General features: G+C 37.7%; 1 protein-coding gene across 4 annotated transcripts in view; it reads left to right on the top strand.

Annotated features, from left to right (window-relative positions):
• The first annotated feature begins 5,304 nt into the window (after window positions 1–5,304).
• Window positions 5,305–9,085, top strand: part of LOC116333196 (testis-expressed protein 2-like) — a 40,088-nt gene continuing 36,307 nt past the window's right edge. For 2 of the 4 annotated variants that reach the window (XM_031756397.2, XM_031756379.2), the window contains exons 1-2: window positions 5,318–5,532; window positions 6,045–6,136. The gene's annotated coding sequence lies outside the window, so the exon portion shown is untranslated. Of the gene's footprint in view, window positions 5,533–6,044; window positions 6,137–9,085 lie in introns of all 4 variants that reach the window. The other 2 variants (XR_005613455.1, XM_031756387.2) reach the window with 2 other exon arrangements.

Below are 9,085 nucleotides of genomic sequence, written 5' to 3'. Positions count from 1 at the left end.
TCAAGATTAAGTTCTTCTGCAGTAAAACCACTGTAACCAACTTGACATTTCTAATGCAGTTCCTGGTAAGAAGTCAGTAAACATTAACATAATTCCAGCTAAAAGCTTATTCAGAGTTAAATCCACCTTTAGCAAAAAAGAAAGCTCGTGCTCTTTAATAATCATGTCATGGAGAAGAGGAATTCAATCAAGAGATCTTACCACTGTCCTTGTGAGTTTATTGATTTCTTGGCACACTGCAGCATGTGTATATTTTTGCCATGAATTGTACCAAAGATTTCCATCCAGTTAACAATAAAAGTGAATATGAAGTCTGCTTTTATGGTTTGTTTTGTGCTTTTTGTTTGAACACTGTCTGTTACACACTACCACCTACATCCATCAGACTAGATTTTAATAAAGGGTATCATCAAAAAAAGTTCATGTTTATTATTGGTTTAATAGTATGATGAAGTTCAAATTGTCTAAACTATGATTGAGGGTAAGAGTGAGCATGTGTGTGTCAGTGGGGTGGGTAGGTGGGGTGTTGGAAAACATTTCACAGAATTATTAGGCATTCAGTGTTAAAATGACACCGTGTTAACAGTGTGAACAGTGCTTTGTTGTTGCTGCATCTTTTCTGACTAAAACAGTACAGTACCGTTTATTAAAAAAATATAAAGACTGATCTGACACATGATCAAACATACTGCAAAGTTTGCAATATGTAAAAGTTTTTTGTATTTTAATGTTGACTAACTTTCAGGATTTCAACGGAATAAAAGCACACAATACTATTTATTGTAAAAAAAAAAAAGAATGGTACTCAAACGTCACAACACTGCATCTTATTGGTATGCTTTGCAGTGAATTGTTAGCCAAATGCCCAATACACCTGAACACATACAGGGTAGATGCATTCAGTTTGAGACCTACAGAATGTACTTTTTTCATAATTGATTACTTGTGTCTCCCAGAGTTTTTAAAAGTAGAATGGAAGCAGTTTGGTTGTCAGAAAAAGCTCTACTTGTCAGAGTTTAAAATTTCCTTTTTGCTAAAGTTGGAGCTTAAACTGTCGCTTAATTATGCTACTATAGGCTCAGGCTGCTAGAATATCTCTCATGATTCACCAAGCATCAAGGAACCTCTCAGTAATTAAATAATTAGCTGTGCAACCACTTACAGCCGTCAAGGCTCAAAACTAAACGCAACCATGAAATCATAAAAACAAAAAGCATCAAAATTTGAGGAAGAAAAATCACCAGGAAATGGTATGAGCCATTAGCGATTGACTACTGAATACTGTACTAAGTACCTGGTAAAAACATATGTAGTCAAATGTACGTTAAGCTTTTTTATTGTCGTACTATTTGTAATTTTCAGGTTATCGTCACAATGTCAATCAGAGGGTAAAGGTTTTATTTAAACTCAGTAGGCTACATTGCATGTGAAGGCATTTCAGAGAATCGTGCTAATAACATTCAGAGTAAAAACGACTCTTACAGTCATCTCAAGAGAGACAGAGTACTTCCTGTGATGTGGTAGAACCATGCACTGTCAGTGCTGCAGGTTTGCAGATGCATCCCTAAAATAGTATAACAGCATATAAAGACTGGGTCACATATATTCTGCTTTGCAAAGTTTGTAAGTCAGTTAATGCAACAAAAAAAATGCATTAGCTGACAGATTTAAGCAGAATAAAGACGGCACAGTTCTTCTCTTTGTTGTCATATACCTACTTGGTAACAGCAAGGCTGCTACAACACATGAACCAAAATGTCACACTGCTGGTTTTTTTGTTCTGTTGGGCTTATCTGGTGCTTTTCACACTAGACCCATATGGCTAAACCATTTTTTAAAACAAGCAAGCTTAATGTTTCCAGTCTTCTTTGTAAGTTTTCGTTGACATATTAATATTAATAAATGATCTTACATTATGAATCAAGCATCATTGAGGATAGCGCAATGACCAGGAGTTTACAGAAAGGGGAATTCAGTATATAAAAGATGACATGACAAAAGGGTTTCAAATGAAAACCTGCCACATTTCCCCAAGTAAATTGTAACAACTTGAACTGTTTTTAATTTTCCCTGTCTTGAAACCATCTATTAAATTCTTGTAATTGAATGGAAAACTACTAGTGTATAAACTAGTGTATATGTGCAATTACTCAGAATTTTAAGGTGGATTTTCTTTGTTCATATTATAAACAAGTTCACCCTCTGCTGCTGCTTATCCATAACTACAGACAGCCTTCCATCATTACTGAAATTCTGTGGTAAGTTTAAAAAGTTGCATTTCATTTTGTTACCACATGAGGGCACTATAACGAATCAGAAACGTAAGCCATGCATCATGTGGCTTTTTACAGTAACATCTTTGTAAAAAGAGATTTTTAAAAAAGGAACTTCTGAAACTTATCTTTGAAACTGAGACAAGCCTTGGTCTTAGATCTGGGTTATTGTTAAGCTGTATATAGGTGTGTTCAAAACCCTGATACACACATCACAGTCATTAGCTGCTTATCAGATGTGTCTTTAGTGTTCTGTCAAAGTTTTTGCTCTTGAGACTGCGGTAACTGGGGAAATGCGTATACAGCATCTATATATAACACAAACAGGACATGTGGCAAAACACAGAGACAAAGTGATTGGTTATTTCCACAGAGATTATCTTGTGCTTGTATAAATACATGTACACACAGGAACACTTTTATATCTTCCCTGTGAAAACATGCATGCAGATAATTATGCACGCACACAGTGATTCTACATTGTAAACCTATTTACAGTGTATGCAAGACAAAGTCACACCCATGGATGCAATCAAGCAGTAAAATGTTTACAGCTTTCTTCTAGCGCTCAACACAACTTATTTCCAAATGTTACAAAAAAGTGAGGAGTGGGGGTGGTAGTGGCAGGGGTGTAACAGATGCTCTTTACAATATCAGCCTATTCTCCCCTGAGAGTACAGCAGATGCACACCCACAAACAGATCCACCAAGCAACTCTTAAATGATCTACAGCACTCCGCAGATCAATGAATATTGTCCTAAAACAAATGCACGACATACATCTTCAAACAATAAAAAAAAAACAAGAACAGCTTCCCGCTCTATCTTATTACTGCTACCTCAGAAAAAAAAGGAACAACGCTTCATGAGAACTGAAGGTAGGAGGAAGATTGCTCTGTTTGCATTTGCTTTTTATTGTGGCCATTTGCACCTACCTCCACTGAGACTGAAAGTGCACGGCTGCAACCTCAAAAAGGAAGTAGGCGAGGTCTATTTTGACACCAACCATGCTTCAAAATATATTCCAAGAGGTGCTGTTTTGAAGTTTCATTTTACAGATATTTAGGTGCTGGAGAACAGAAGGAAGACAGTGAAATAATTTCATGATTTAATAGGGTTTTTTTGTATTATTATGATCTTGTTGAGTTAACTGTTTCCATGGACACTACTGGAATATTCTTCAAAACCCTGATTAAACGGATATTTGTGGATTTATACAAGCTGGCTGAACTTTTGAACCACAAGATATAAAAAAAATAAACCTTGAGGAACTGAGACTGAGGTATTGTTCAAGACGCCTAAATATACTGCTGGATGCTAGATTGCTCAGAGTGCACGGTGTGACAATGCCTGTGATTGTACTAGAGGCCAGAGACTTCACCAGTCCCCTTTTCCTGGTGCGCACATTGGAAGTCCTAACAACCTGCACAGCATTCAGTCTTGCGGCCTCTGTGGAATATAATAACACAACTTGGAACAGAACCTTTAGGATCTTCTGTATGTTCATCTGGTGCTTCTTCTTCACCATTACCCTGCTCATCCACATCCTGAGCATCATCCAGTTTCACAGTCTTATCCGAGTATCCTGGAAGAACCTAACTATGACGGTGGCAGTGCTGGGGGCACTGATGACTTTCAGTACATCTGTGATTTTCTCTTGGATGTTGACGGATCATAAGGGGGAACTACCACGTCCTGTGGCGGCTGCAGTGGCCTCAGGTCTCACCTTCCTGGCCTACACCTCAGAGTCAATTGTGCTCCGCACCCAAGCGCATGAGCAAAGAGGCTACATGAGCACCATGCCGGGTCTCCTCAAGATTATCCAGCTCTGGGGGGGCTGTATGATCATACCTCTGGTTGTGGAGATCGTCCATGAACTGAATAATGGAGTAGCATGGCAGCTATCGGTCTCCGGTGTGTCATATGGTGTCTGCATCCTCATGTCTCTAATTACACTGGTGGTTATACTAGGTGACTTTGCTGGGCGATGTCTTCTGCCTTTTGACAGATTTTTGGCTGGCTTCTCCCTAATTGGAGTATTGCTCTACATGTTGGCCACAGTGATTTGTTTTACCAAGATACTGCAGCTGAATGAAAACAAAAAGCCCATAACAAAACAGCTGGTTATTATGGAAACCGTTATATCCAGTATTACACTATTAGCTTACACAGTGGATCTCGCTTTCTCCATCAAACTGTTGTGTGACAGGGGTCGTATGTGAAGGTCCTCATATATTGTGTGCAAAGTGTTCTGAAGGGTGTAATATGGGAAAATAACATGTTGAATGTATGATAATTATAATGAACTTCCTAAACAGTTACTCGTGATGCTTAACAAATCAAACTGTAAATGAGTTATTCAGAATAAACAGTCTAAAAAAGAAAATTAACCCAAAGGCATTCAGACTAATAATAAAATTGTTTCCAATGTAACTGATACATGAAAGACTAATTATTTTCTTTTTATTACATACCTTAACACAACCTGCAGTACCATCAGTTTAATGGGGCCAGTTGCTAGTTGCTAACACTAGATGGCAACACGACATTAGCAGAGTACCACTATTTAAATCACAGGAGGGAACTTTTAACTGTACATTACACTGAATGTTTAGTTTCAGCTGGTGTCAGCTGCGCCTTTTTGTGAAGATAAAAACTGCTGTAAATCACATCCTTCTTTAATGCATTTAGCACTTAAATACTAATTAGATGCCACTGTTATTCACACACTTAGATTTGTTTTTAACTGGATAGCCTGCACACAGGACTCCCGTGGGCAAAAGAAAAGATGGATTTGCTTTCTTTTTCTTTCATGATAATCTACAAAGGATCCTGAGTTTATTTCAATTTTGCAATTTTCCAAGATAAGCCAGAAAAAAAAACTGTACACTACTGTTACAGACTTATTTACATTTTACACTGTTTACCTTACACATCTGCCTCACCAGCTCAGGCCTACAAAGCAGCTCTATCAAAACATCGATTGGCTATCCCAAACCACATTCAATGGAGTTATCCGGCTGCTCGGTTTCGATTACTCTGGCCTCCCATGACTCCAGCGTTTTTTTTTTTCATTCTTCTTTAAGGAACTAAGTGCAGTTGAGTCGTTGTCAACAGGGTGAGGGAGAAGACTGGTCGAAATAAGTTGGTACGTGGAACTGAATACACACTCATTACTGTGCGTGAATCTGTGGAGCCCGTTTGGAAGTTTTGCGTTTATTCGTGTGTGTCCAGGCGAACATGAAGGCTCCCGCAAACGGTAAGCTATCATTGCGAAACAAATTTTTCCAGTTTGGTGAAATAAGCTCGTCTAAAAACAGACTTGGGAACAAATTCGGGATTCAGTTTTTAACAGGAAAACTCTCCTTTTCCGTCCAGTCATTCTTTATGGTTTGATATTAAATCACGTTTGGGCTAATGGCAGTGAAAATAAGTGTGAGTTAATGCTGTCGTGTGCTAGTTGTCTTACTTGCATCACAAGACAGTCTGGTTTCACTGGTCCGTGTAAGGTCCTCTGTTAACGCCGAAAAAATTAATATTATGACCACGTTAGCACCCATATTAGTCCATATAATACCTCCCAGCATCATCCTCATGCTAACTCCTACTGTCAAAGCCTATATTTTGCCATATGGTTATATTCCATTCACAAATGGCTACCAGTTAAAAGCTGAGCCACCAAGAACACACTCCCTTTATATTTTAGGTTTCTGTGTTTATATTTTTTACAACCATAATTATCTTTGACCCTTTAATTCTTGTGTTTCTCAGAAGCCCCATGAGCACCATGGACATGTGATACTTGACTCTGCTCTAGGCAGATGCAAGTCCCAGGCTGGATTGAATGGCACTGAGGATACAAGGTAAGCACTTAGCCAGTAAATTTGGACTCATTATTGATCGGTTTCCTGAGCTACAAATGACCTCAGTGGGGCCAAAGTCTAGATGGAAAGAGGAAAGCTTAAGAGAGAGTGTGTGTGGAGGATAGGAAGGACAAACATGGCTCTGAGTGGTGAAGAACTGAGTAGTATTACAGAACAGCTGGTATTCACAGAATAGGTATCAGATAAAACCTCTGAGTTAGAATCAGGCCTCAGGTATTGGTTACCTGAAGGAAAAGGGGAAACGTGTGTTTGTCTTACCACATAGGATTAAAGTGCCGGGATTCCCCACTTTTTCATTCACAAAACTGAACATGTTGTCACAAAACCAGATGATTGGTAGCACCGTGGTCCTCAAAAGCCTTGAGCGAGCACGGAGTCTTGCTTCATATTCAAACATACAAACATAAGAGATGATCCCAAGGCTCCATTCTAAAGCTGTGACGTTAAATTTACATTTAAGCAAATGCTTTTAAAAGCAGATAGTTTAAGTTGAGTTTTACCTTTTTTTTTTTTTTTTTTTTTTTTTTTTTTTGTTTGGATTTATTTATTTAGTTTTGTTTTGACTTACGGTTATATTTAAAAACAATTTCTTAGACTTGCAGTGCATAATATTTTCTTCTCATTTAACTGGTTTACCCGTCACCATAGATTGTATATAAAAACGGATGTAGCCCATCTTCATGTCGCTCCTTGGTTAGCCCCAAGCTGACCATTTTCTTGCCTTGATTTTAGTGTTTTGACAAGGCGAGGTGGAGCAGGTTCAAAAACTGAGTGATACCACAGTAACTTCCCAGTCACATGGTAAAGCAGACAAAAAGACTGTAAACTTCTGTTCACATTAACTACTTTATGCAATCTGAAGAGTGCAAAAATATATTGGCTTCACTTTTTAAACAAGAAACTTACTTCCATCTTTTGTGTACAGTCTGTGCTCCTCTCAGTGGTCTCTACAGGTTATATGAGAACAATACTATTTTTGTCAAGTAGCCACTGCTCATACTAAAAGAAACACTAGTGCTGCATAGTGTTACAAGGAATAAGATTTCACTTGTTGTCATCCAAACTACTTTATGGAGCTTATTGTTTTGGTGCTCAATAAGCTTCAAGTCATGTAGTCATTATTTTTAGATGACTAAAGCTGCTGCTTGGGTATTCAAAGCAATACCCACAGGCTGTGGTAAAAGCCTGCACACCAGAACATGTTTCTTTTTCCTTTAATCACATGTTCAGTTTCAGGTTTAATGCAAGTAATCCAATGATGCTATCTTCTTTAGGCTTCCACTTCTTTAAACTTGCATTGTTCTCTTTTGCAGGTTGTTCCTTAACTGCCACATTGTCTTATAGTAGATCTTAAATAAAGCGTAGCAGTTAGCTGTGTTGGTGAGCCAGTTATTCACGATAATTCACAGTGGAATTTGACTTTAAGATTTGCATGAGGCTGTTCTAAAAGAGCTCGAGTAATGCAGCTAGACTCCTGCTGACTTCAGTTAAGCCTGCTTCAAGGTGGCAAAAAAAGTGAACGTTAAGGTCTCTCTTCCTGGTCGGGTATTTAGGCAGTTATGCAAATCCATTAACTCTGTAGTCATAATGCTTATGTTGATTTTTGCGGTCATCATGTTATAATGTTCATATTTCTGTATAAGAAGTGGAACCCATTCAAGATGTAACTAAAGAATAAGAAAGTAGATGTAAAACATTTTGGTTTTAACACATGAAAAGTTTGGTCCGATGCAGGCTGTCATTCTCAGAAATGTTTTTTATTGTATTTGTTTCTGGTAAGGATATATGTAACGGATATGGTCGTGTCTGAATCAGAGTTAATACAGTTTTTTTTTTCTGATTTAATTCATTTCAGCCAATTTTCAAAATTGGTATTTCTCATTTCATTTTATTTTTTTTATTAGAAAATTTCATGTATTGAAGTTTTATTATTTTATTGGTAGTTTTAGATTTTTTTAATGTATTATAATATGGGATGTACTTGTATGATTTAAGAATAATTTCAGAATATAATTATTATAAAGTATTTTGTCAGGGCAGTCGGTTAGGTCATTCATGCTTATGTTCTCAATAAATATGTGCACCAAAGCATCTTCATGCTTTACGTAAAAGGCTAAAGCTAAAGACACTTTTTCTTTATTTTCATTCATTTTGTGACTACAGATTACTTTTCATCTCTCTAAACTCTTGTTTTTGTTTCTTTTAACTCTGCCTTTTAGTTTTAGCTAAATTTAATAACCTAAAAAGCTGATTCTGTTCATCTGAACGTAGCGTTTCCTGTGGGGGAAACGTCTGCCACTCGTCTAAGTGACTTCTTCAGTAAATCACTTTGATGAATGACTTACTGAATAAGTAATAACAGTGGCCTGAATATCAGAAATGTAGAAAAATTTCAATGTAAACATGAGAGAGGCATCCACAGCCACAACCTGTGACGTTTTGTTTTTTGTTTGTTTTTAAAGCCTACATGGAATAAAGTTGGGTGCTTTGTATCCTAAGCCTGATTTGGCACATGTCAGCAAACACATTAAAAGCCGCTCAGACCTCGGCGGCACAGACAGCACCTGTAGGAGGAATAAATTTATGCTGAAAGTGCTGAAACTAAAGGACAGGATGTGGTTGAAAGGATACAGAGAGAAAGGTGTCATTTTGCCAGCCAAAGGAGAAGTAAAAGCTGCCTTAACACCTGTGAGCGACAGAACGAGGCTTAGGGTTTGAGTGTGTCTGCAGCATATCTAAATGATTTGGATCACGTTTTCATTTCCTGTCTCAGAATGCATGTCACAAATAAAACTGCCAAATGAAAGACGTTCAAAATGGAAGCCTTTTCCACATGTATGCCCAAACCAGAAATCTGTACCGACTGGTAAAACGCACACCAACTGGTTTGTGTTGTGGATGTTTTACTTTCCGAGCCAAACATGTTCT

Source organism: Oreochromis aureus, linkage group 6, assembly GCF_013358895.1.
Source record: "Oreochromis aureus strain Israel breed Guangdong linkage group 6, ZZ_aureus, whole genome shotgun sequence".
In the NCBI taxonomy this organism is placed as follows: Eukaryota; Metazoa; Chordata; class Actinopteri; order Cichliformes; family Cichlidae; genus Oreochromis; species Oreochromis aureus.
This window is presented reverse-complemented; position numbering and strand designations above follow the sequence as displayed.